The 27,217-nt window shown below is 43.0% G+C and overlaps 1 protein-coding gene across 1 annotated transcript in view; it reads left to right on the top strand.

Moving 5' to 3' along the window:
• The window catches only part of DMRT1 (doublesex and mab-3 related transcription factor 1), a 154,896-nt gene that overhangs the window by 105,723 nt on the left and 21,956 nt on the right, over positions 1-27,217 (top strand). The gene's annotated exons all lie outside the window — the stretch shown is intronic.

Genomic DNA, 27,217 nt, shown 5'->3' with positions numbered 1-27,217 from the left:
TCGCAGGGGCCAGCAAAACTATTAAGATTAAAACCCTAAGATTCTCAAGGGGAAATATGGATTTATCTCATTTTAAAGTCTTCACCTCAATACATGAATGTCTGTAACAAGTAGAACCTACTATATGAAATGAAATGACACCCATAATTGCGGTGCCAAGGCTCCCCACATGCAGCAAGCCAGGGTGTGTGATTTTCCTGTTTTATGCTAATACTATTTACATTAGTTTGCCAGGGCTTTCATAACAAAATAGCACAGGCTGGGAGGCTTAAGAAACAGAAATTCACAGTTCTGGGGTTTAGAAGTCTGAGATCAGGGTGTTGTCAGGTTTGGTTTCCAGTGAGACCCCTTTTCTTTGGCCTTTCCTCTGTATGGTAAGAACACTAGTCCTATCAGGCTAGGACCCTACCCATAAGACCTCACGTAACCTCATTTATCTCCCTAAAGGCACTGTCTCTAAATACAGTCATATTGGAGGCTCGGGCTTCAACTTATTAGTTAGGGGTGGGGCGGGGTATAACAGTTCGGTTCGTAACACTGTTGAAGAGTTCAGTGTCTCTGTATGTCTCCTCTTCTTGCTGAGGTTCTTGGAAAGTAGGAGAAGGATGCTGAGGTCGGTCGGGTGGGCCAGTGTGTATAGAATGAATGGAGTATCTTGCCTGGTCTTACTGCCAACTGTCTGGCGTTTGCTGCCCGTTCACTCACCTCCCAAGCTCTCCGACATGCCGAGCCCAGCCTGTGGCAGGCCCTCATCTGCAGGCTGGATCCCCAAAGCATGGAGGTTTTTAGAGATGGAAAACTCCACGGTCAGGCGCACGCCACTCACCCGGACCACTTCTTTTCCAGATTGTTGCCTTTCTTTTTCTCATCCCCACTCCCCCCACCTCCCCCAAATTTGGATTCTTCTTTTTTTTTCTCTCTCTCTCAGAATTTGGGGAAGAATTTCCGATTTCTCTCCGTCTTTGCCCTTGAAGTGCTCCATGTAACCATAAACAATTAAACCCTGATGTACTGCTACAAATTAGAATCTTTGCCACTTTTCCTGGCAAATAAAGCAGGTAAGAAGTAGGGCCTTCCCCCATCGGGAAATGAATGAGAAAGCAGTGCGTTGTTTCCCAATGTTACTATGAACGAATGCATAGGTTACTTCACGGTAAACTTATGGTTAGCCTTCTTGAACTAGCTAATGTCCCTTACAGATCAACCAAATAGGAAAAATAATCTCTTACTTTGAAGCACTTTGACATACATCATCTTGTTTAATCCCAACAACAGTCTTATTAGGTAATGAGCCTTTTTCCTCCTGACACCAATTCTGACACCAACTGGGTGTCCTACAATTCAGTTCAGTTTTAATACTGACTGTCCAAACTTAGCCCAGACCCCATGGGTTAAGGGCTCAGTCTCACAAGACTGCCCCCATTTCAGACGCCAGCCATAAATGGGGTGATCAGGTTACCCACATTTTCTGCCTGGCCCATTACAAATTTGGGAGTTCCCACAACCTCTCCTCAGGTTTGATAATTCACTAGAATGACTCACAGAACTCTGGAAAGCACTTTACTTACTATTACTATTATGGGTTTATTATAAAGAAATAGCCCAATGGAAGGGATGCATAAGGCAGGGTATGGTGAGAGGGTGGAGAGCTTCCAAGTCCTCTTCAGGGACCCTGCCCTTCTGGCACCTTGATGTGCTCACCAGCCCGGAAGCTCTGAGAACCCCAATTGCTAACGGGTTTTTAGGGAGGTTTCATTACCAGGTATGATTGATTAAATCATTGGCCATCGGTGATTAGCTCACTCTCCAGCCCTTCCCTCTCGCTGGAGGTTGGGGGTAAGGCTGGAAGTTCCAAGCTTCTAATCAGGGCTGGGTCTCTCTGGTGCTCAGCCCCTACCCTGCGTCTGTGACTAGCCCCCATCCTGAAACCATCTAGCCCGCCAAGAGTCACCTGCTTAGAACGAAGAGGCTCCTATCATCCTTCTCACTCAGGAAATTCCAAGGGTTTTAGGACCTCTGTGCCAGGAAAGGAACAGGGACAAAGTCCAGATATCTTTCTGTGATACCACAGGTTGTGGTAGAGCAGAAATCCCTGACCCTATTTTAGGGAAAAGGAAATCGCTGAATAGAGAGAACAGGTGGCAGCTGGGAGTGGAGCTGGACGGTCTTCTCTCTCCGACTTGATGTCTCTCTGGGACACTCTCCAACCTCAGACTGTCACACGGTATTGAAACCCTTGTCTTCAGCCTGCTGTCTTAGACCTGCACCATCTAGTACAGGAGCGACTGGGCACATAGGGCTATTTATGTTTAATTAAAATAAAGAATCCAGTTCCTCTGTTAAACTGGCCACATTGCAAGCACTCAGTAGCCACATGGGGCTGGTGACTACCATACCGGGTAGAGCGGAAATAGAACATTTCCATCCTCACGCAGTTCTGTCGGACAGCACTGTCTCGGACAGTTAGGTGAAGGCTATTTTGTTGTGGACTTTTCGAGTGATGGGGTGGGGTGGCACAGCATTTAAACCTGAGACATAGAAGTACCTCAAGCTCAATAGACGCCACTTTAAAAGTCTCTTGTGGGGCTTCCCTGGTGGCGCAGTGGTTGAGAAGCTGCCTGCCAATGCAGGGGACACGGGTTCGAGCCCTGGTCTGGGAAGATCCCACATGCCGCGGAGCAACTGGGCCCGTGAGCCACAACTACTGAGCCTGTGCGTCTGGAGCCTGTGCTCCGCAACAAGAGAGGCCGCGATAGTGAGAGGCCCGCGCACCGCGATGAAGAGTGGTCCCCGCTTGCCGCAACTAGAGAAAGCCCTCGCACAGAAACGAAGACCCAACACAGCCAAAAATAAATAAATAAATGAATAAATTAATTTAAAAAAAAAAGTCTTTTGTGGGTGCATCAGCCCTTATTCAAATGGTCTGTCAGGTTGAGGAGGACTCACTGAGTTGGACTCATTGAACACTGGCAAGTGTTAAGTCGATCTTTGGGTCTAACTGTGGTGCACGCTTTTTTTTTTTTTTTACTAGCAGATGGAAGTGAGTAAACTAGAACCTGGTTGGTCTCAGTCCAAGAATGATAGTACTTGCCCAGGGTGGAAAACTTGTCTTATGGTCATGGGGCAGCATGTCAGTCTTGGGCACTTGCTAACAATTGCTTACATTAAAACCAAGAGGGTAAAGTGGCATTGATCCCTCTTCAGATATAGGATTTGCAGATATTTTCCCCATTCTTTGGGTTGCGTTTTCGCTCTGTGCCTCGTGTGCTCCGATGAACAAATTTTTAATTGTGATGAAGTCCAGTTTGCATATTTTTTCTTCCGTCATCTGTGCTTTTGGTGTCATATCTAAGAAATCATTGCCAAATCCAGTGTCATGAAGCTTTTTCCCTGTATTTTCTTCTAAGAGTTTTATAGTTTTCCCTCTAACACTGAAGGCTTTGATCCGCTTTTAGTTAATTTTTATATGTGGTATGAGGTAAGGGTCCAACTTCATTCCTTTGCATGTGGATATCCAGTTTTCCCAACACCATTTATTGAAAAGGCTGCCCTTTCCCCATTGAGTAGTCTTGGCACCAGAAGGGGAAAATGGTGGAAGAGTCAAAGTTTGACCCTTGCCTGTGGCTTTTTTCTGTGATCATCAGAGAACACTAGGCATTGAATACTGAATCCGTAGCACAAGCCTACAGTTGGCAGTTGATCCACCTGGATCTCTGTGGTGAGTAGATTTCCTAGGGTTGTTTCTTACTTTTTGTACATGTCTCTCCCCCCTATTTCAACTGTATCTTTTTCCACTCCTTACAGTTCTGAGATAAAGGAGAATAGGATAACAAGGGAAGGGAATCCTTCCAGAGTCCAGATCATAGTAGGTAGAGCTGTGAGAGCAGAAGTGCACGTAAAAGACTGGCTGATTTTCCATTTTTCTGATTGGAAGTACTAGCGTTTTTCTAATAGAAAGGGACAAATGTTAATTTTTAAAATACTCCGTTTTTAAGGGTCCTCTGAAGCTGCTTATCCATGAGAGATGGCAGAACCTCTTTGGGTGAGCCCCAGTGGCAAAGCCATGGAATACTTTTGTGTCCTGTAGGAATATGCCTAAGGCAACACGTCTAGAGCTGAGAGTAGATAAGCAAAGACAGTGGATAAGGATGCCTGGCTGGCTGGCTGCAGCCCAGAGTTGTCAATCACCCCTTAATGTTTACAGAAGCGAAAAGTCAATGTGTAGTTGTTTTAATTTGACACACTCTTGGGTTGAGAGAGTGTAATCGCTGGAGGGGACAGTTAAGTGGCTGTGCTCCTTGTCAGCTCGTCTGGGTCTGACTCCTGTGCTGAGCCCTTTTCTGATGAGTAATGAATTGGGTTAAATACCGGCGTAATTGCTCGCTTCCGCATACCGGTCCAGTGATGCCTTGTACTACATTTCTCTGGGCACTTGCCTGAGGCTGTTAGGGTTTATGCTGCAGAGTCCATATGTTCATTTTCATGAATCAGTGTTGGTTTTTGAAAAACAGTTGTTACAGCGCTGAGTGGACTGTAATAAATTGCACCCCCTCCAGACCCACTGGAGTAAATCAGAACTGCTTATATCCATCCAAGTGGTCTTTTGAGTGTAAATGACTTTTTGTTTACTTTTCAAACTGAATGTTTGTCTCCAAGAAATGGAGGCAAATGATTTGCTCATTTTTTAATCCTGTGAATTACACTTTGCTTCTGTTAAACCAGAGAGGAAACTCCGTGTATAGTTAGGTAGGAAAAGTGCCTCCCCACACAGTAAGTGAAGTTATTCCAAAGTCATTTTCAGGGCTGGAGACACTTTATTGTAGGAATTAAACCAACTCTGGGTGTCAACCTTGTCTCCAAACGCTACTTAAAATGTGCCAGAAATGCACTGAGCTGTGAAAAGAGCATGGTTTCTTGCCCAAGAAGTTTCTAAGCAAAGAAACTAACTTTGGGGACGTGTATTTCTCTCTTTGGGTTGCTTGGCTCGGCTTCTTTATGAAGGAGGTGTGCAACCTGGTACTTATGTACTTTGGCTGCTGAGAGAACACTGTGGACATGGCTGTATTCATTCCTTTTGCGAGTTAAAGTGGCCAGAGGTCTGAGCCTCCATGGTTGGGAGGCAGACGTTACAGAGTGTGACTGTGGTGGCTCTATTATTGTGAAATCTGTTTCACATTTAGTGCTAGTTGGAAGAAATATCTCATGATTTTCTTTTTTTTTTTTTCCCTTGGTTGGGCCATTGTCTTCTTCCACTTACTTTCCCACGGGGCTTGTCAGGGCACCTTAATGATGTCTCAGTGACGCACTAATAATCTTTTATTTTTATTATACTTTTTCTTTATGCTTAACACATACAAAACTTGCCATTTTAACCACTTCTAAGTGTAGGATTCAGTGGCAGTAATGACATTTACAATGCCATGCAGCCACCTGAGGTTTCTCTAGGGTTGAAGGCAATCACTGGTCTAGGAGGTGGTGGGGTGGCAGGGTTGCCAACCCCAGGGTGCCCTTCTAACCCGCCCACCCCTTCACTCACCGTTGCCTCACCCACAGCATTCTAGGGCTACCTCCAAGGTACCAGTGACACCTCGTTCGTCCCTTATGTATCTTTTCCCCAAAGAATCCTCTTTGTTTACATGATGCCTGGATCCTGACCTCACCCCTGCCCATCTTCTGTGTGACCTGGATAGTTCAGCGTCTTCCTTTCCAAAGTGACCCTGGTGCCCTGCCCTCTCTGCTCCAGGGACCACTCACCAGGCCACTGAGGACCTCTTTTTAACTGTCTGCCCGTTCTCTTGAGCTTACTCCCAAGTGGAGCAATATTCCAGAAATAATCTTAACTCCCTGCCTGGTCCCCACAATGTCCCTCATTCATCAAGTCCTCTTCTTTAATCAGCCAGCTCTAAACTCTTCTATCACCATGTTTTCCAGAATGAATGACAGGGTGATTTTTCCCTGGTCCTGCTATTTTGAAATTTGAATCTTCTCCACAAATACTGAGAATAGTTACTTCTATTTTCGGTTGCATATTCTTTCTCCTCATTCATTCTTTGACCTTTATTTTTTTCTTTATTGTCACTCAGCAGACACCACAACTGCCTGAAGAGGGCTTTGCATTATGCTCTGTGTAACTCCTAGTTCAGTGCTTCATACAGGGTTATTGTTATTATTTTTACAAAAAACAGTATAAGCTCATTGGGGAAAAATCAAATAAGATAGAAATATATTAAAACCAGAAGTTTCATAGTAAAGTTTTATAATTTCTTTCATATAGATATTACACATTTTGTATTCCTTCCCTCCCCAGTGTATGTTATGCTGATATACATTAGTACCTACAAGAACGGTTATTACATTTCTGTCAAATGCCTCTTTTGGCATCTATCAAAATAACCATGTGGTTTTCTCTTTTTAATGTAGTAAGTCACATTAATGGATTTCCTAATGTCGAACCATCCTTATATCCCTGGAATACATCTTACTTGGTCATGAGGCGTTATCTTTTTAATACATTGCAGGATTCAGTTTACCTGTATTTATTTAGGACTTTTGTAGTTATACTCATAAGTGAGTTTGGCCTTTTTTCCTATTTTGTGGTATCTTTATCATGTTTTTTGTCTCATGGTTATAAGCTCATAGGATGAAACAAGTTGTTCATCTTTTTTTGTTGTTGTTCATCTTTATTCTCTGAAGAAGTTTAAATGACATAGGAATAATCATATCTTTGTGTTTGAATGAAATTACTCATAAAACCATCTGGGCCTGGGTCCTTTGCAAAATGGGGAATGTCTTGATTAACTCTTTCTTTTATGGTAATCTATTGATATCTAATGAACTCTTTTCCTCACTTAATTTTGGCAGTTTTCTTTCTCTGGAGAGAACTATACATTTCACTTTTATTTTCAAACAATGATATAAAATTGCTGTACCTGTGGTTGGAACACTATACCTGTGGTTACATCCACTTTCTCATGTTTAATGCTTTTCTCTGTTTGCTTATTTTCTGTGTTCATCGTTAGATTTTCCCAAAGGTTGGTTTGTTTTATTGGTCATTTCATATCACCATCATATGAGTTTGTTTGTTCATGTATAGATATTGATTGGCATAACTTAATCTGTTCTTAAAGAGATTTTTGAAATTCTTTATGTCTACATATTTCTTTCAATACCCACTGAAAAAAGTGGATATTTGTGGTAGTAGAGCCAACTGGCTTAAAGAAGTTACTCCCCCAGTGTAGTAAGTAAATGGCAGAACTGAGATTCACACTGAGATCTATCACTTCCTCCCACCCCCCATATTATGCTTCTTCTTGAGGTGTAAAGGATGTCCATGTATTAGCTTGGGGTCTGCTTAGAAGCAGAACTCAAGACAGGATGGACTTGTGTGCTGTAGTGTATTGAATGGTAATTCCAAGTAGGAAGAGTGAGGGCAGGAGGAAAATCCAACACCAAGTTGTGTTACGGGAGTCATGGCGGGCAGCAACAGGTGTTAGATCTGGGACCTTCTGGGGACCTCCTAGAGAGCCTCTCAGAGTCCTCTACCTGAGGATACTACAGCAGGAGAGGCATTTATCCAGAGGCTCCCACTGCCATTGGCTGAGGCATTAAGCCCCCTCACTTCTGATTTGCACGTGTGCTTGAAGGAGCATAGTGTCTGTGGCATCAGAGAAGCCTGGGAGCAGGAAGTAAGTGGCCCACGGTCCACTCTGTACAAGGTGCTGCCACAGGGAGGTGAGTTGAAACTTACACGGAGGATGCCAGTAGGATGTTCCTTGGCACAAGAGGCATCTTTTACAGTCTATTTATAGGAATATCATTTGAACTCACCCGTGACAGTGTTGTTTCCCCAACTCTGTTTTCCATGAACATAACACACATAGCCACCTACCACTTATACCCTGGATTTGGGGTACTATGAGTTATTTTTATTTCCTTAAAGTCTGAAATTCATTGGGAGAGTGGGATATTATATGGTCCATTTCCAAATGGACTTCCTTTTCATCTGAAACATCCACCAGGGGAAAAGAGGGCCTGGGAGGATTAGTTAAAAATAATGTGTTGAAGATTTTCCAGCAGATTCCAATTTACTGATGAAGTTCCCCATTCTAGAGAAGATTTATTTTGGTTAAGAAAGGCAGAAAAATCACCATGAGAAAGAAGCTGTTTTTACCTTTCTTAACTGAAATATATCTATTTAAAGAAAAGGTGAATTTAAAGGTATGAGAGAAGGTGGTTTGCTTTGGGGCCTAAGCACTGATTTGTGTTCAAATTATTTCATTTTCCTTTGTATATTTGCATAATGGCTCAGAGCATTGAGTTTGGTGTCTCCCAAACCTGGGTTGTCACTTAGTGCCACATGACCTTGGGCAGGTGTCTTCCTCTCTCTAAACCTTAGTTTTTCCATCTGTAAGTTGGAGGTGATAGTATGCATTTCATGAAGTTTCTTTTTAGTGTGAATTAAGTAATGTATATAATGGGCATAGCACTGCATATGGCACACGGTTAGGGCTTAATAAATTGTAGTAACTTGTATCAGTTTTTCACTAATTCCATGGTCTTCTTAATTGAATGTTCCGGATTGGTTTTGAGCCTGCCAAAATTCTTAGAAAGGTTACGGTTGAAAGTGTTCCAGGCAGGACCAATTCCAGGAGTGAAAGGGAATGATCAGTAGTGTTGCACTTTTGTCATTTCTCCTCCAGTATCCTCGCAGTAAGTACACATATACACGTGGACTTTTTCTTACTTCTGTAGCCTACTGCCCTCTTGCCCGTCCCTCTTTTGAGAAAAAGCAATTTGATAAATAACATGGTAAAATAATATTGATTTTATGTCTTAGTCCTCCTCAGTATTTGAATTTTAAAAGGACATCAGTTTTTATTCTGAAGAAATGAATCTTTAACGGTGGAATTTCAGATATTTTGGTCCTTGGGTGGCAGGCATATTTTAGGGACAGGATCTCTTTTCCCCTGATTCTCAAATCACTCTTTTATAAGTAACCACCTCTTCTGTATACATGGAACCAAGTCTGCTTCAAGCACCTTGGTTGTTACTGAAGTGCTTTAAATTTGGCTTTATTCCAAATACCATATTTGTGACCCTTATAATATCACACACTTATAATAACATGCTATGTGTCATAAAACGTTGCTATTTTATAATGTTTCAAACATAGACATTATAGTATATTTTTATTCTAGTTGTCAGTTGTTTGCTTTGGAAGGTGTATGACTACTTATTAACAAGATAATTTAGTAAACTAGTGGCCTAATGTACACACCCAAAAATGACTAACTTAACCTAAGGAATTGTCCTCTGATAGATAAAGACCTGCTGTATTAAAACAAATTGGGAATAATAATGATACCCACTGCACATTTTATCAGTGAGTTAGATCTTTTGCAAAGTAGAATTTTCAAAAATCAAAACAGTTTAGTTTATATGAACAATATAACTACTGTAGTTAATGTGTGTTTTTTCTTTCATTCTAGTTTGCAGTCAGCCATTTCATACTTCCATCAAGATGAAACTTGCTATACAGCTGTCTTTTGTACTTTGTTCATCTAAAAAGTACTCTTTAAGTCAGAGATTTAAAAGAGAGCAGTCAAAAATAACTTCAGAAAACTGGTTTTTAAGAACATGATTCTGAATGTACAGTTAAAATAACTTTTTTTTTTCTTAACTGGATAGAACATTGGTGTTTTCATTTTCTCTGTAATTCCTGACAAGGTTTATTTTTTGAATACACATGCATATTCTTCCACCAGTTGTAATCTTGGTGTGTGAGCTGTGCTATGGACTACTCTTCCCTTATCTCACTTATTTTAACAATTACATCAAGAGCTAAACTCTTAATATATGTCATTTCAGACTTTTTGCTATGAGGATATGTGTTTGTAGAAATACATAGTTTGCTTGGCCTTTTAACCTAAGGGGGGTCATCATAGTGAACAGATTGTTGTTCAAATCTACTTTTTTCAATCAACAGTTGGTCTTAAAGACCTTTCATGTTGCTGCATGTAGATCTACTTTATTCACCTGGCACGTACTATTTCAAAGTTTGGAAGGATCATAGTTTATTGGTTAATTTCCTTCTTTATTGACAATCATGTTGTTTTAAATGCTGCAGTCTCCTTGTACACAGGTGCCGGTGTTTTTCTGGGGAGATGCTAGGAAGGAACATTTCAAAGAAGCCTGCATTTTAGATTGTGTTAAATACTGCCAAATTACCCCCAAGACTGGCTGCACTGGTTTACCTTCCTGGCAGCAGTGCATGAAAGTACCACTTTCTCCCAAACCTCTGCTAGTGTGATATTTGAATATATACATTGTTGTCTATCTGGTGGGTGGACAGTGGAGTCCAGTGGGTCTTATTTCCATCAGGAAGCCAGAGTACCTCTTGAGAGGCCTTGCAGTAAGGGAGGTACCCTCAGCCACCATCTGGACAGTGCCTGAGATGCCTAGTGGCTGGACCGTTTCGTCCACCACTGCTCCCTCCTCTCCCCACAAACTGAGTACAAGAGCAGGTCACACAGGTTGCAAGACAAGCCCCTCCAGTGTAGTCCATCCTCCCTAACAGCCAACTTGTGCTGAATCCCAATCAGTCTCCCTATAAAAACACCAGCTCATATGCACAAGCAGAGGTGCTTGTAAAGACGAGCAGTTTTCATCTCTTGTAGCTGAGTTCTCCTTACTAGAGGATCTAGTCTGGGAGAAAACAGACCAAAAAACAGGAGAAGGCAATTCTGCCTGCTTTCTTGTTGACATAGCGTGGGGGACAGTTATATTTCCACTGGGGATAAAAATGTGCTGTCTCCTTTGTAAGAAAAGTTGAAGATCTGTCCTCTCTCTGTAATAGGCGTGTGTCCAGGTCTGCGAGGTCATATTGGGCAACAGTTCAGATTCACACAAAAAAGCAGTGATTGACACTCTTCTAAGGACTGGATTCATCGACTGAGCCAATCGAGATATCAAATAAATTATAGTGTTAGGAAATTCATCGTGAAAAGTTAGCTAGTCAGATTTCAACCAAGTCTCCCAACAAAGTCAGCGATTGATTGTGAGGCAGAGGCTGTCACACGTCACCGGAAGCTCCTCTTCTATATCAGCACAGAGACGGAGGAGGTGAACATCCTGTTCAGTGGCCGAATCCCAGTGACTGGGAAAAGCTTAGTACATTATTGACAGAGAAAATGTTAATGTCTCCACTAGGGAAGAAAGGTCTCCATATCTTCAGGAGTAATCACTCGGTGCTGAATTAGTTCTGTTTTGTACTTGATTAATTCTGACTTTAAGTAGGCACTTAAGCCTTTAGAGCTTAAAAGAAATGGAGATTTCAGAAGTCGTCCACACAAAGAATTTTAGTTCTGAGAGAGCAGTTTGAAGCCACCGAGCTCAACCCCCTCACTTTATAGATGTGGAAACTGAGGCCCCAAACGTGACTCGCCCAAGGGACAGTATAGTCTTACAAATTCCGTAGAATCCAGGAGTGTATTACTGTACCGCTAACCATCCCGACGCTCTGGTTTTAGATTTGAGCCTGAACTGGACTGTGTTAGCTTTGCTGATGGATAGGTTTTCCCGCTGGGGGCCCCGGTCAGGCCCTGCGGCGTTGCTGTTAGATGTATCAGGAGCCCTTGATACTGCTGACCGGGAGGTGCTGGAGCTTGCTGGGGTGACTGGTTCATTTTTCACTGTCTCTATCCTGCCTTCATGGAAGGTCATAGGAGGTGGAATTGGGTAATTACTTATCTACTCTGAAAACTCTCCTGTATGGATCGGCCCAGAATTCGGCCCTCTTGTGCCCCTTTGTGCTTAGTGAACGTGAGGCCTATGGGACGGATCCACCCTGGAGCCCACCTACACCCTGCTGTCCTTCCTCCAGGTGTGCACTTCGCTGAACTCGTCATCATTATCTTAAATCAGATGAAGGGAAAAGCAACACTTTTATATTAGTAGGGGTCTGCTGTGCCCCTTTCTTCTCCTCTCCTCAGGCCAATGTAACTTGGGAAAAATAAGACCCCCTTTTTAAAAAAACGTTTATTTATTTATTTATTTGGCCACGTCGGGTCTTAGTTGCAGCACATGGGATCTTCGTTGCGCAATTGGGATCTTTTAGTTGCGGCATGTGGGATCTTTAGTTGCAGCATGCGGGATCTGGTTCCCTGACCAGGGACCGAACCTGGGCCCCCTGCCTTGGGAGCATGGAGTCTTAGCCACTGGACCACCAGGGAAGTCCCTAAGACCCCTTTTTTTGATATCACTCTTTCTGATATCTTGGTGTCTGGTTGCTCTCAAATTCCCAGATCCTATGGTTCTGTTTCCGACTCTCCTACCAGAGGCCTGGGGGTCTTGGTAGAAGTCAGCGTCCCCCCACGGCCCCTGGCAGCCTCCCTGCTGGCCCAGGAGAGACCATCCCTCCTCTGTGCTCTGCTGTTTCAGGGCTCAGAAGGCTCTGCAACAGGGGGTCGCCTTTGAAGAGGCTGCAGGGTTCTCCCAAGTGTCTCCTACTTTACTTTCTGAAACACCTGATAGGCAGCAAATGGATACCTTTCCCCAGCCCTTCACTCCACCGAATTACATGTTGGGTCCCTGAAATCTCTTTTGCTTGGAAAGTAGATTGAAAAGATGTGGGAGTTGGGACCCCCCTGGGTGGCTGCTTTCCTGGATTCATTTTCAAAAGGCAAACCTGCAGCTCAGGTGATGCTTGGGCTTCAAAGCTGTCTTTTTCAGCAAAATCATGGCTTTCTGGAGGGGAGCTTGGGCAGCAACTCTGTGAATGTGAAGAAGAGGAGGGCTCATGGCAGAGGGCTCCCTGGGTCGTGTCAGCAGAGTAGGCTGCGTGAGAAATCAAACCGGCAAACCCATCGTAATGTACCGCGGCCTTGTGGTGGACAGTCCCAGGTTCAAGTCCTGAGTACAGAATCTGGCTCTGACTCTCAGCACTTGTGTGACCTTGGATGTTAATCACCCTCTTCGAGCCTCAATTTTTTAAATCTGTCAAATGAGGATATTAATGCCCACCTCCCGAAAGGGTTTCTGTGGAGGTGATAAGTGCAATGCCTGGAACATGATAGGGGCTCAGTGAATGATAGCGATGATTCTTAATAATTATGCTAATAAATAATGTGGGCTGAACCTCATTTCACAGGCCTGCTTACCTAAGTCAGCACTTACCAGCTCCTGCTGGGGCCGTAGTCCATCCTTCCTAAGGAGTCCTGTTTCATTGCCCTAGGGTCTGCCCGCCCGCACTCAATAAAGAAAGCGGTTCACTCCTACAGCGCAGGAGCAGAGAGCAGTGCTCCCAGTGGTGGCCTGTTTTCTTTGATTTCCTTTTATCCTTGCTGTCTGTCTTTTATATCACTTTTTTATTACTATGAAAACAATACATGTTTATTAAAGCAAATGAAAACCTGTGATATCTGATAGTTTGTTTTTTCACCAAAGGTTCTAAGGACTTTTTAAATAAATGGATGACCTTGGTTTAGCACTATAAAAAAATTTCCCCCTTAACTACCAACCACATTCATTAGCTAATGCTAATGTCTGTGTCTTTTCTTTTTCTCACAATTTTATCTGGTTCAGTGTTACAAATAGCAATATTTCCTAACGGAAATAATTAGAAGTTCATTTTATTCTCTGCTCTGACACATACAATCCTGGAGCCTCACTGAAGCACTAGAAAACATGAGACTTACTGTCAGCCGAAAATAACTGTCTTGTAATGTCAGTTCTTTAAATAGCAGTCGTTTTTCTGGTTAGCCACAGGACTACATTCTAATTAAGCTCCTGGAAAGCAAGTGGAGGGGAAGCTGATTATCAGCTTGAGATTCTCGTCCTGGTAGATGCTTTGAAAGGCTGTGACACCATTCTAGGGTGGGGATGCAGACCAGGCTGGGACCAGAACCTTACTCAGCAAGGATGCGTCTTTTCCATGAATTATGGAAACCTGGCATAGTAAAAGTAAAATTCTAGGATCCACCCACTTAATAGCAGTGCCTTCTGTATACTGAGTGGTATAGGCAACACTTTAGAAATTTGCTCTGCCCCAAAAGGTGACATCTCTGCAATGTCTAGAAGCCACCGCTTTGAAATGAGGATACCAACAGGAGGTTAGAGCCCGAAGCCTGAGTTCACCTCTTGAGTGAAGTAGTTTAACCGGATGCCTTTCATCAAGAGTAAACTCTTGAGAGAGTAAGCAGTAAACTGAGAGAATAGAACTGTGTCTGGAGGGGTGGGGGGGAGGGGTAAGGTGTCGTTTGGCAGAGAGGAGACCAGGGGAGAGGATCAGGGAGCACCGGATACCTAAGAACAGAAAAGAAGTGCACAGAGGTGAGGGAGGTGCACAGGGTCAGGTAAAAGGGTAACTGAGAAACAATTCACCTTCCTCCTGATTTTGCTTCAGATGGTGCCTGGTGTACCTGTGAAGTACTTACTGCTCCCTTATTATGGAAAGGGAAAAGCAGAGGAAGGAATAGTGTTGACTGAGTATATTTTAGTTTTGATGACTACAGCCCTTAACGTTATTGTTTTCCATTAACGAATGTCCAGAATTGAGGTTCATTGTGTTCAGTTATTGCCCACAGTCACATCACCAGTAAGCATCTGCTCCCAGGTGTCTCTGATTACAGGTGTCCCTGGTTTCTTCCTTATGAGAACAGAGACTTGTTTTATTCATGGCTATATTCTCTGCATCTACAATAGTGCTGGGCACAGAGCAGATGCTCAAGACATATTCCATGAATTAAGTAACCAATTAGCACCACACTGCCTTCTTTAATGCTTAAGAAGAGTGTTAAGACATAAACAGGACCAGCAGTAGTCATTGTGTTCCTGGGTACTCAGCTCCCTAAGAGGTCTCTTCCAACACCTTGAATATGAAATAAAGCATGTTCTGAAATGTATGCTTTAAAAATTATGGTGTAATCAAAAGGCCAGGCAGCACATCAACTTGACAGTTTATGTAATTTAAATAATGTTTCTGATCCCCAGGAAGCTTGCAGATAACTGTGGAAAGCATTTCCACATGTAAATTTGTCGGTTTTGAGATGAGCTGGTACCTTCTGGAATGAGCAGATTACTTGAGCTTGAAGGAGCAGAGGTCGCCGTTTGGTACTTGATTGCTCTTCGCTCTAAGCTTTGAGGGCAGCCAATAATGCTGTGAGTGCCAGACTTTCGCTCTTGTTTTCAAATTAAAGATTTAATTACAGTCTTCACTGAAGATGAACCAAGTGTGAAAATACCTGATCTACTTGGAATGTGGGATCGAGGAGGAGTGTGTGGGTTGGAATCAGTGCCTGGGCACTTAACTACTTTCAACAGTAGCATTAAGGGTGCAATCAATTATGTTGTGGCCAAATGCTGGCCTGTTGCTTAGTCAGAGTCAGTTAAATTTATATTCTTCTTTATCATTTTTTTAAAGCTGAAAGGTTTTTTTCTTAGTAGTTACTCTGATAGACTACAGACTTAAATCTCCAAGACTTCAAAGGTTTGAAAGATACACATCTTTGAAATTTGTGGAGACTTGGCTTTGTAGATCAGTACATGGTCATTTTGTATTAATGTTTCAGGTGTGCTTGAGAAGAATGTGGATTGGCTTATTGTTGGGGCCAGAGTTCTATGTCCGTCTGTAGAATCAACCTTATTTATTGTGTTGTCACATCTTCAGTCAGTCAGTCAGTCATCAACCAGTCAACAATAATGAAAGCAATCTATGCAAAATCTGTCCAACGACACCATATTACCTATTTTTTTTTAAGGTCGCAGTTTCATAAGCTTATTTTGTTATGGAGAAAAAAGTGTCTGTATACCGTTCAGTCTTCCAGCTTCTGTCCTTCTGGTATTTCTGTTAGTGTCCAGAGTGAAGTTACGTCCGTCCAAGGACTGGGTTTAAGGATAGATTCATGAGGTCACATTAACTTGCCATCACTGAACAATGATCTCTTTTGCATAAATGAATTTTCCGAACAACTCATAATTTCTCCTGTGATTGCCAAAGTTCTCTACCTCCCAGTCTCTGATGACAGAGACATTTACAAAATGGATTCTCTTCTTTCTCGCCTTCAGGATGCTGAACCTTTCTTGAGGGTTCAGGTTCATTGTCACAGAGATCTATTTTTGTACTCTCAGCTCTTCAGACGTCTCCATAGGTGTTTATTTAGAAAGAAACATCTTGTTAGAGACATGCTTCTGGAAGAATAACTAACTGGCCATACTGGATAAATTAAGATGAAGTAGAAAAGACTGGACAGGGCACCCAGATGCTAGCAGATGAGGGTAACTGGAAGGGAGGGAGGTGCAGGAGGGCTCTGTGCAGTTCAAGAGAGCGGGACAGAGCAGTGGCTTAGGTTGGGGAGTGGGTCTGAGAGAGCCTGAGCTGCAGGTGATGTGGGCATGTTCAGGACCCAAGAGAGGAGAAGATGGTGGGTTCAGTTCTAAACAGATGAGGTTACATTGCAGGAAACTCATCCAGGTGGAGATGTTCAGCCAATATTTAATATACAGAAGTGGTTCTCAGTGAGAAATCGGGGCAAGAGATAGGAATTGTGAAGTCATTTGCAAGGAGGTGATGTTTAAAGCTTATGTGGGTGAGAGGACCAAGTGGCGTAGTTTGGGGAGTCTGTGTCTAGGGTTGGTGTTGGGGAAGGATGGTCCAGGAGGGCAGAAAGCCTGGAGGGCAGCTGAGGGGGATGAAGGGGAGAGGGCATGTTAGGTGTCAGTGCTCCTGAGCAAAGAGGGAAAGACTGCAACAGGCCATTGGCTTTGGGGACCAGCAGGCTATGGGTGACCTTGAGGAAGCTTTTCTGGGAGTGAAACAGCTACCAGTTTGCCAGGCATAACCCAGTGAGTAGTGGGCAGTGGGCCAGTTCTTCAGTTAAGTTTGGTGATGATGAAACAGAGACTGGGTGGTAGGTCAGGGTTGGGGAAGAGAGGATGCAGTGCAGGAAAGGATTAGTGTAAAAGGATCAAAAGACAAAATCCCACACTTCACACTCCTTAGGATGGCTATTATTAAAAAACAAACAAACAAACAAAAACCCCAGAAAATAACAAGTGTTGCTGAAGATATGGAGAATCGGAACCCTTGTACGTTGCTGGTGGGAATGTAAAATGGTGCCCCTGCTGTGGAGAACTGTATGGTGGTTCCTCAAAAACTTAAAAATAGAATTAACATATGATCCAGCAATCCCACTTCTGGGTATACACACAAAAAAAGTGAAAAGAGGGACTTGAACAGATATTTGAACACCAGTGTTCATAACCAGCGTTATCCACAAGAGCCAAAAGGCAGACGCAATCCATATGTCCACTGATAAATGCCTGAGTAAACAAAATGTGGGCTGTACTTGAAATGTTATTCAGCCTGAAGAAGGAATGAAATTTTGCCACATGCTGCAACGTGGATGAACCTTGGAGACATTATGCTAAGTGTAATAAACCAGTCACAGAAAGACAAATACTGTATGGTTCCACTTATATGAGGTACCTAGAATAGTCAGATTCATAGAACCAGAAAGTAAAAGGGTGGTTACCAGGGGCCGGGCAGAGGGAGTGGGGAGTTATTGTTTAATAGGTGCAGAGTTTCAGTTTGGAAAGGTGACGAAGTTCCAGAGATGGTTGGGTAGTTATGGTTGCACAACATCGTGAATATATTTAATCCTGCTGAGCTGTACACTTCAAACTGGTTAAAATGGTAAATGTTATGTTATGTGTATTTTACCACAATAAAAAAAATTTTCTTAAACAGAAAACAAAATCCTGAAAGGAGACCAATTTTTTTGACCATTGGGAGGAAGAATTAAATCAAAGTTGTCTTATACTTTGATAAATACCTGCCAGCGTTGGTTTCCTTCATGAAGTTCAGAGCTGAGCTTGGTTGACCAGCACCAGCAGGTCTTGCCCAGAAGCTTCTCACCCAAAGAGAACATGGGTTGTTCTGAGAAGTCCCTAAAAAAAGGCTACAGTTAAGTTTAGTTTCAGACAGGATGTAGTTGGGGGGAAAAATGAAAATCTTTTCTTGAAAGCAAACTAAAATACTTGTCAAGACCGTGAGGTCTTCTCTCCTGAAACAATTAAAAAATATCATAAACCCCTGGAGAGGGGAGGGCACAATCACATTCCCTGAATGCCTTATATCACCCACAGATTAAACCTCTTTAGCGTTGAAGTCCTTTCTTGGGATCTAGTTGAACAGAAGACATTTTAAACAAATAGGAAAATGTTTTAAGAAAGACATATGATTTGTTTTTTTAGCAGTTGGGGTCTTATGCAAAGTGTGTAAATACTCTTTAGGAAAAACATAGTTTGTGCTACTTTCTTGTTTCTCTTCACCCTTAACATGGACCGTTCCAAAAGAGCGTATTCTTGAGCCTGTAATCTGAACTATTTTATCTACCCATGATGGCTGTGTTGTAATTAGGAGGTAAAACAACCTGTGTGACTGAGTAAGCATGTATTCTCCTGTCTGGAAATGCCTGGAATTTTCTATCCTGATTGATTTCATCTGGTATATGTTATTTAAATGTGTCCTGGTGTTTGCTTCCTTCTTCTGTACTAGAGAAAAATACTAATAATTACTCATTTTAAATTTCCTGTAACCCTAGTTAGAAAGAAAGAGAAGGAAAAGTTGGCATAGTATTAATAGCCAATACTGATGGAGTTTTGCATTTGTTTTTTTTGAAGAAGGCATCATCTCCTGACAGTAGAGATAAAATAATTTACTGGACACAATCTTCTACCCTGCTACTAGCATATCATTTGGGGCACAATATTTCTTTTCAAATTATAAGCTGCAACTTTTACACAAGTTCTACTTGTGAAATGGCTTGTGAACTTTCTCTTTTATTCATTTCATTGCAAAGTATCTGAATATATTTTTTAACATCTTTATTGGAGTATAATTGCTTTACCATGGTGTGTTAGTTTCTGCTTTATAGCAAAGTGAATCAGCTATACATATACATATGTCCCCATATCTCTTCCCTGTTGCGTCTCCTTCCCTCCCACCCTCACTCTCCCACCCCTCTAGGTGGTCACAAAGCACCGAGCAGATCTCCCTGTGCTATGCGGCTGCTTCCCACTAGCTATCGGTTTTACATTTGGTAGTGTATATATGTCCATGGCACTCTCTCACTTTGTCCCAGCTTACCCCTCCCCCTCCCCATATCCTCAAGTCCATTCTCTAGTAGGTCTGTGTCTTTATTCCCGTCTTGCCACTAGGTTCTTCATGACCTTTTTTTTTTTCCTTAGATTCCATATATATGTGTTAGCATACTGTATTTGTTTCTCTCTTTCTGACTTACTTCACTCTGTATGACAGACTCTAGGTCCATCCACATCACTACCAATAACTCAATTTCGTTTCTTTTTATGGCTGAGTAATATTCCATTGTCTATATGTGCCGCATCTTCTTTATCCATTCATCTGTCGATGGACACTTAGGTTGCTTCCATGAAAGAGTTCCTCAAAGCCATACAGCTGAAGCTGCACATCTTACATATTTTGTTAAACAGCATGTTTTATCAGAGATGATGTAATTCCACAGTGAAAGGCTGACTGCAAGCTGGTGGATTAGCCAGAAACCGAGCTCATTTCGGGCCCCAGGTGAGAAAGCGGCTGCATTCCCTCTCCTCACGCCTGGCTCTCCTGGCAGTGGTGTTGACTCCAAAACTTTAATCTTTTTTCTTAGTCTTAACAAGAGTCCCATGAAGGTGGAGATTTTCATCATACATTACCCTTTAAGGTTGAAGCATCTGTGATTCTTACTTCTCAGCGTGAAGGAAACTCTCAGCAAAGCTACTTTAAAAATGTCTCGTTGCAAAATACCTGGACAGAGCCAACCTAGTTTCTAGGCTGGCGAATGCCGCGGCCTGCTTTGCGGGTTTGATTCCTTTTGTATCTGAGAAAACAGCTTTCCCAGAATCAAATGGGAACTCTCTTCCAGAGGTGACTTGTGGAGCCTCTTGTTAGCCTGGTCTGCCTTGGTTTCTGAGATGATCACGTACCTATTTAAACTCTGTTTTCAAATGCAGTTGCACCTGTGACCACCATATGTGGTTTGCGTTGCAGAGTCCCCAAGGAACGTGGTCCTGCGGGCTCGTCCAGAGCCAGGCTCTTTGGCTGAGAATCACGCCTCGGGGTGTGTTTGATGCGGCTTTTCTCCTTGTGTCGGTGCCCAGAGTCCTTCCAGTAAATACAGACAAAATTAGACAAAGCCTTTGCACTTTAAAATCCTCAAAACTGGTTTTAGACTTGAGACTCTCTTTGCCAGTGTGTGGATTAGCCCTGGTTTGTGGTGGCAGCGTGTCTTGTGAAGACCACATTCCATGGTCTTTCTCACGCCCCCATCCATTATTAAGCACCTGCTGGGTGCACTGTACTGTGCTAGGTAGTGTACAGTAGATGTTCTTGGCTGAATTTCAGTCTACCAGGTGTTAGTGTTTTATCTAATAGACTTTCTGTTCCTTTCTCGAGGAGGTTCCCCTTGCCCTGCCCCTGCTCCTGGTTCAGCCAAGTCCCTTCCCCTTTGGCCCAGCCTCAGGTAATGTCATGTGTACCTGAAGTCCCAGGAGAACACAATGTAACAGGCTTGGGTTTCAGTTTGGAATTCATCTTTACTTTTAGCCTTCTGGTGTGTAAAGAAGGATGAATAAAGAAAAAGTCACCTTTCTCTGAACATTGAAATTGAAACTTGTCTGAAAACATTCAGGGAAGTTTGAGCTGTGTTGACACTAATTCTTTTTTTTTTTCTTTCCCAACCAGTGTTTCATGAAAGTCTTACTAATTTCTTGGTCCTGTCTTAGGCAGTGGAGGACGGAGACTAAATCACACTCCTTCCTTAGAGAAGTGCACAGACTCACGCCAGGGGAGACGAGTCTTCATGTTTACAAATGATTTTGTCATTTATCATCTCTTCCATCCTCTGAGCAACTTTATGAAATACATCATTATTACCTCCTTTTACAGTGAAAGAAATTGATGCTCAGAGGTGTTTACTGAGGTGCCATGTCTGACGGCAGAGCTCATGGTCTTTCCACACTTGTTCTCAGGTGGCCACTGTTGGGAACTGGGCTCAGCCCAGCCTAACAGACCCTCCAGAATGAGCAGAGCTGGGCCCGGGAGCAGGACCCCCTCAGCCTTCCTGCCCTTGTCAGTACACGTATGTGGTGGGAAAATGGTCTGCCTCTTCGGAGAGGAGAAGGTGGACCAGAGATGACAAGCACTCAAGAAAGACTAAGCAGGGCAGGATGGGTATAGACGGGGGCAGCCGAGGGGAGTGATGCTAGGAATAGAGCTCAATTCGGACCACATCCAGTGCTGAGGTGCTGCGTCTGTGGGACACACATGTGGGTGACCAAATGGTACAGCTGTGTACAATGGTAATGTGGGCTTTTCAGATGCATCGGGCTTAATGGGGCCCCAAAGCTTTGTGTAGAACCAGCCTAAGTGCTGTACTGTGTCCCCACTGTACAGATGAGGAGATGGAGGCATGGAGAGGGTCAGGCACTTGCCCAAGGTCTTCGGATAGTAAGAAATGGTCTTCTGGCAAAACCCACACACCTCACCCTAGCCCTGCTTTGTTGCCTTGTGACTGAAGGTCAGCTTCTGGTACCCCAGCAAGCCTCATCCCATCAGGGCTCCAGGTACCCAATAGTTGTAGATTAGGAACAATGAGACCCCTACTTCTTTGGGGACATTGAAGCCTGTACCTAGTACTTCCCAGAGTTTTCAACTTTTAGGACAAACTTAGGCTCAAAAGGAAGATTCTTCCTGCTTTCAAATACTGCTGCCTGAAGGAATGGTTGGCTTGATCATTGGATAACAACACTATTTTTGGTCTGGTATGTCCAGAGGTATTCTGCTGCTTCACTTTGATTGGACACCCCTTCTCAAACAGTGAAAAAGGCAGAGCTTATGTAACGAGGGACCTGTTGTCCAAATGAGGACCAGGTCGTTTGCCTCCTGGATTTGACACTCTGGCTGTCACGTAGGCCCCAAGTGAAGTAAAGTGTGTATCCCTGGTTTCTGGCTCTCTCAAGGCACATTATGTGTGGCCTGGAGGGAATAGATTTTGTACTAAATACTGATTGGATTCTGGCACCTTCAAAAGCAAGGATCTTCTAACATGAAGACACTGAAATTGAAGACAAAGGAAGTAAGGAAACTACTGTGTACTCAGTGATTATCACAGGGACCTGTTGTTAGCCTCATTTTACAGATGAGGAAACTGGTGTTCAAGTTCATTGCCCAGGTAGTTGAGGGGATTTCTTCAAAGTCGGTGTTGTGGTTATTTCAGTGATGGGGAAAATAGAGCAGAATTAGTCAGCGTGAGGATTTATCTCAGAAGGTTGTCATGAAAGCGAAGAAAAGGCCACACTATGTTTAGGTTTTGATACTAAGTATATTTTGGTTAAAACACAGTGAATTAGAGGATCTGTGAATCTTTGGATTGTGTGTATCACCCAGTGCTGCCTTCATGGATGAGACACGTCAGCTGAGCCAGTCATAATGAATTACCCGTCACATACGCACTTGCTCATTTCAGAAGGAGTGCAGAAGACCTATCAGTGAGAAGAGGCTCCACGACTCACGGTGCCACTTTGGGCGTGAGGGAGCAGCCCGCAGCATCACCACTGCCAGGGGACACGGGGGTTCTGGGGAGGTGAGGATTGAAGACATGCTCAGGGTGTGAGCCCCCGCCAGGGTAGGGCCGCTGTCTCAGACACATCACTTATTCACGTGCTTGCTTTGAGACTCGAGTAGTTTTGGTGACCCGCCCCCGCCCCCGCCCCCCATGGAATAAACAGGGAGTGTGGGATCCCAGCAGCTGCCCTGCCGTGGTCCAGAAGAATCTGTCATGGAGGGTGGGAGTGGGGAGAAGAGGAGGAATGCCTGGACCCAAGATAATGCCTGGGACCTGCATCCCAGGTGAGGTGGAAGGCTGAACGGGGTCCCTTCTCTTTTCCCTTTTTGTGTGCTACTTTACAGGCAAGAAAGCATTCTTCCCTTCGTGTATCCGTTGAACTCCGGAGGTGGTAAGGTGGTAGGTGGGGTGCGTTATCCCCTCGTTCCTTGAGCAGTAGGGTAGCCAGTCTGCAGTTCCAGCAGGGCCAGCCTGTGAGCCCCGGTCCTCACACTCTCTCCCAGGGGCTGCCAAAGGAAGCTTGATAGGCTGCTGTTTGTTTTGAGAATTAAGAAGTTCTAGTGTTATCTTGTGTTGTATCCGTGTTACACATGAAATTTAGAAAGAATGAGGCAGTGTTGATAGTGGTTACATATGTGCTTTCTGTTATCAGGTCACCTTGTTTGTAAGATGGCTTTTCCTAGAGCTTGCCAAGGCTGTGGCAGCAGGATCGAGGAGGAAGCACCAATCATGCACCTCATTCTATCCACAGGAGCTCTCCTTTATGATGGCTTGGCCACTTCTCCCTACATACTGTATGCACAGGGCAGAGCTGGCCCCTCTCAAAACTGGTGTTAGATTTTAGACTGACAATTAAGATAATGTTTTCAGGGAAAGCATAATCCTAACCAGACTCTCTCTCTAGCCACTACTCTTTGATTGCACACAGGTGGAAAAAAACACATTTAATTGTTTCAAAGATTATTATATTTTTGGTACATTTATAGTAAATGGGGGTGATTAATAAAGGGCTATTTTATTCTCAGCTTGTGGTTTCTAATTACATCAGTTACAGCTTAGCCTTCCTCTTCACTAGCGTGCAGGCATGGACTGGAAAAGAATGAGCTAATCCTTGATAGATCAGGTGGAATAAAGATCTCCATTCATATCTTTACCTTTTATCCCTTCTTCTGAGTGCCAAGAATTAATGCTGTTTGAAAGTACAAGCTGAACCTGCCAAGCTTCGGACAGCTAAGATAATCCTAGTTATTTTAAATGTTAGTGAGAAGGGCAGCGGTTCTACTCTGGAAAAGAGTCCTATTGTGAAACATCAAATATCTGCTAAGTGGTATTGATTGGACATGATTTTATTTCCAAACACTAAGGTTATCATGAAGCGGAAGAATTCATTGTTTAAGACATTTTCATCAGCTTTTCATCAGACTCTTAGGCTTGCAAACTCGAGGAAACCAAAGAGACCTGTCAGTGTCTAGGTGAAGAGTTGCTAACAGTTGAAGAATGCCACTTGCATTTTTTATTTTTAAAATGGTTTCTTAGTGGGAGCTTAATAGTATTTAACATATAGAGGAAGAACAATTTTTTCTCAAGCACGAATATCCTGTTTCTCACATCACTGGAAGAGAATTGTTCGTTCTGGTCCACCGACTCCCAACAGATCATTCAAGTTAAAAGTCAGGGGTCTTTGCAGTGTCAAAAGATTTAGCAGTTAGATTGGCTTTTGTTTTGTTTTTTAGAGAGGTGGGTTTTGGTGGGGGGGGGGCAGTCTGTAATATTTTCCAAAAAGAATATTGGTGCTTAGATGGCATCACTGAAATCATCTTTTTTTCCCCCCCTCAGCATTGGTAAGAGTGATTATGTGTATGGTTTTTTTGTTTGTTTTAAAATAATAATAAAAGAAAGACCATTTAGCTGCTGTAGACAAATAGGCTAGTAGAGAGAAAACAGATACAGGGTTTGCTGGTTCAAACCAGGGTCAGCCTCGGAGGTTTACCCACCTTTCATTGTAACAAGAAAAAAGATCAGATGGGCACTTTTTCCTTTTTTTTTCCACTTTCTTACTTTTAAATCTCTACTTTGGTCTCCAGAAGTCATTTCTTCCATTTCTGTAAATGCTGGGAGCCTAGTGATGATTACAGGGTAGCATAATCCTGAATTGTCTGTTGCCTGTGAAAGCTTCCTGCCCACCCCCCTGTCCCCACCCCCCACCCCCCCCAGCACCGCAGCAAAGCACTCACGTCTTCGCTCATGCAAATAGTGGTGTGTTGAGCATCGCCCGGCCAATTATTCTTTCTTTCTTTGGGTTTATTCCCCAGAGTGGAATTACCAGGTCAGAGGGTATGAACAGTTTTACGGTTCTTATTACATGTCACTAGGCTGCTGTCCAGAAAGATTGAACCAATTTCTAGTGCTACCAACAGCGTATCTTTCCCCACAGTCCCGTGGACAGTAGACATTAGCATTTTTACAAAATAATGAAGAGGAACCTTTTGAGTTGAAATTAGCCTTCTGCAGGGCTCATTAGAATCAACACGCAAAAAAAGAGAACTTTGGCTTTTTAATTTTTAATTGGTATAAAATGATTTTAAATGATCGGTTGTTATTCTTCCCCCCAGTAAAGTTTAATGAAGCTGCATTTAAATGAAGAGGGTACCTTCATTTTTAAGGATGATAGTAAAATAAATTTTGGACATTAGTCACTAAGATAAACACTTACTAAATCTTTGATGCACTTGGAACTACTTTTATGAGGTGCTACACAAAATGAGTTAAACAGATACTGTCCCTAACTTCAACATTCAGAGACAATGCTAAGCCTTTAACAAAAGTAAAATGAACATGAATTTAAATTTTGAGTGGAGAAAAGCTTTAAAAAATACAGGTATTTTGCAAAACAGGTTGAGTTCATTTCTTTGGATCTTCTCTGGAGTGCGGTCATGCATTAAGTATGCTTGGAGCCTCCCTAGTCTATGCAGGTGACACACTCTGCACATCTTCACACCCTCAGGTCAGAGGAATATTTTCCAAGAAAGTATCCACAAGGCAAGTGAGAGCAAAAGGGGGCTCTCCCCAAATCCTTTCTTTTGCAGAATTCCCGCCCCTTCCTTTTTCAGTCACAAGTCGGGCCAAATGGGGGAGTCGGGGTGTTTGTGGCTGGGGTGGGAGCGTCCCTAGGTCAGCTGTTAACTGTAGGCAGAAGCTCAGAACATGTCTGGAGAATGCTTGCCTATTCCTTTATATCCTCTGCATTAAGTTGACAAGGGTCAGTTATTTTACGTCCTCAAACTAACACAGAGATTAGGATGGTTCAGTGGCCAGTGACTAAATGTGACACCCAAGGGTGGGGATGGTGCAGGGGTGAGAACAAGCCAGGAGGTGGGGCTGACCAATGTTGCACTGCCCTTGGCAGCTTCCACCGGACCTCCTTTGTAAAACGGGAGAATAATTCTCTCAGTGAATGGTTTGAGGGTTAAATTTACATACTCATTAAAGTAGGTGACATACAAGAAGTAGTCAGTAAATGTTCACTCCCTTCTCCATCTCTTCTGTACAGAGGACCTTCTGTCACTGGCTTGAGATGGGGATGGGGGTGGGCAGATTAACTCACAGACTCTGGTTGGCCCTTAGTTGGCTCTCCAGATCCTTGTATAGTCACAAGATGTCAGAGCAAAGTCTGCTGTCTGTTTAGATACAACATCCCTGGGCATGTAACACAATTCACAAATTATCTTAGATTTGCAGGGAAATTTAAATCCATATAACAATTCAAATTTAGTAAGAAGCCTTAATGAACAGTGAGAAAATGAAAGCTTCAGGTTTCCTAGGTTCAAATCAGTACTCTTTTTAACTTACTAAATCTAAACAAATACTACCAATATCAAAAGTAAATTGCTTGTCAGGAAATCACCTACACTGTTTTTCAAATTTATTAACTTACTAAGTTTTCAGAACATTCCTTTCCTAACTGGATATTGAGGTAGCTATCCCAAACTATCCATCTGTCTGACTGTCTGTCCATTATGTCACATTAGAAGAACGGGGCTTTCTCAGATAATTTGGTCCAGTGGAGTGGTTAAAGATCCGCTTCTTAAATCCCAGCTCTGTTCTTTTATTTCTGTGTGGTTCCACTAGCTGCAGCAAACCTCGAAACCCATAACAAGCGTAAATAGTGTTCTCTTGTAAAAAGGTCTCTTTTCAGCATGGTAATATACCTTATTAAATTCCAAACATAATAAGTATTGATGGCAAACACATCAGGACCCAGTACAGCTTCTACTATGATTTAGTTCTCTACAAATGACTTCAGCACTCAGCTCCCAATGCATTTTGCTAATTACATCATAGATTTCCCTATTGATGAACACAAGCTGAATTAACACAGGAGCACTAATGTACCCTTTCACCATTATTGTTGTACAAGAAGCCGTGGCAGATGCTGGCAGTTAGTTACACAAACATTAGTATTAACGATTGGCCATTTGGAATTGGTGACAAACTACTGCCCTGCAGAATCCTGAGGCTGAAACCAATCAGGAAGTTAATGAGGAGAGAAATTACCACTGCAGCTTCCCCTTAATTAC

The sequence above is a fragment of the Balaenoptera borealis genome, assembly GCF_965194805.1.
Source record: "Balaenoptera borealis genome assembly, chromosome: 8".
NCBI lineage: Eukaryota > Metazoa > Chordata > Mammalia > Artiodactyla > Balaenopteridae > Balaenoptera > Balaenoptera borealis.
The sequence above is the reverse complement of the archived record's forward strand: the minus strand, read 5'-3'. Positions and strand labels throughout refer to the sequence as shown.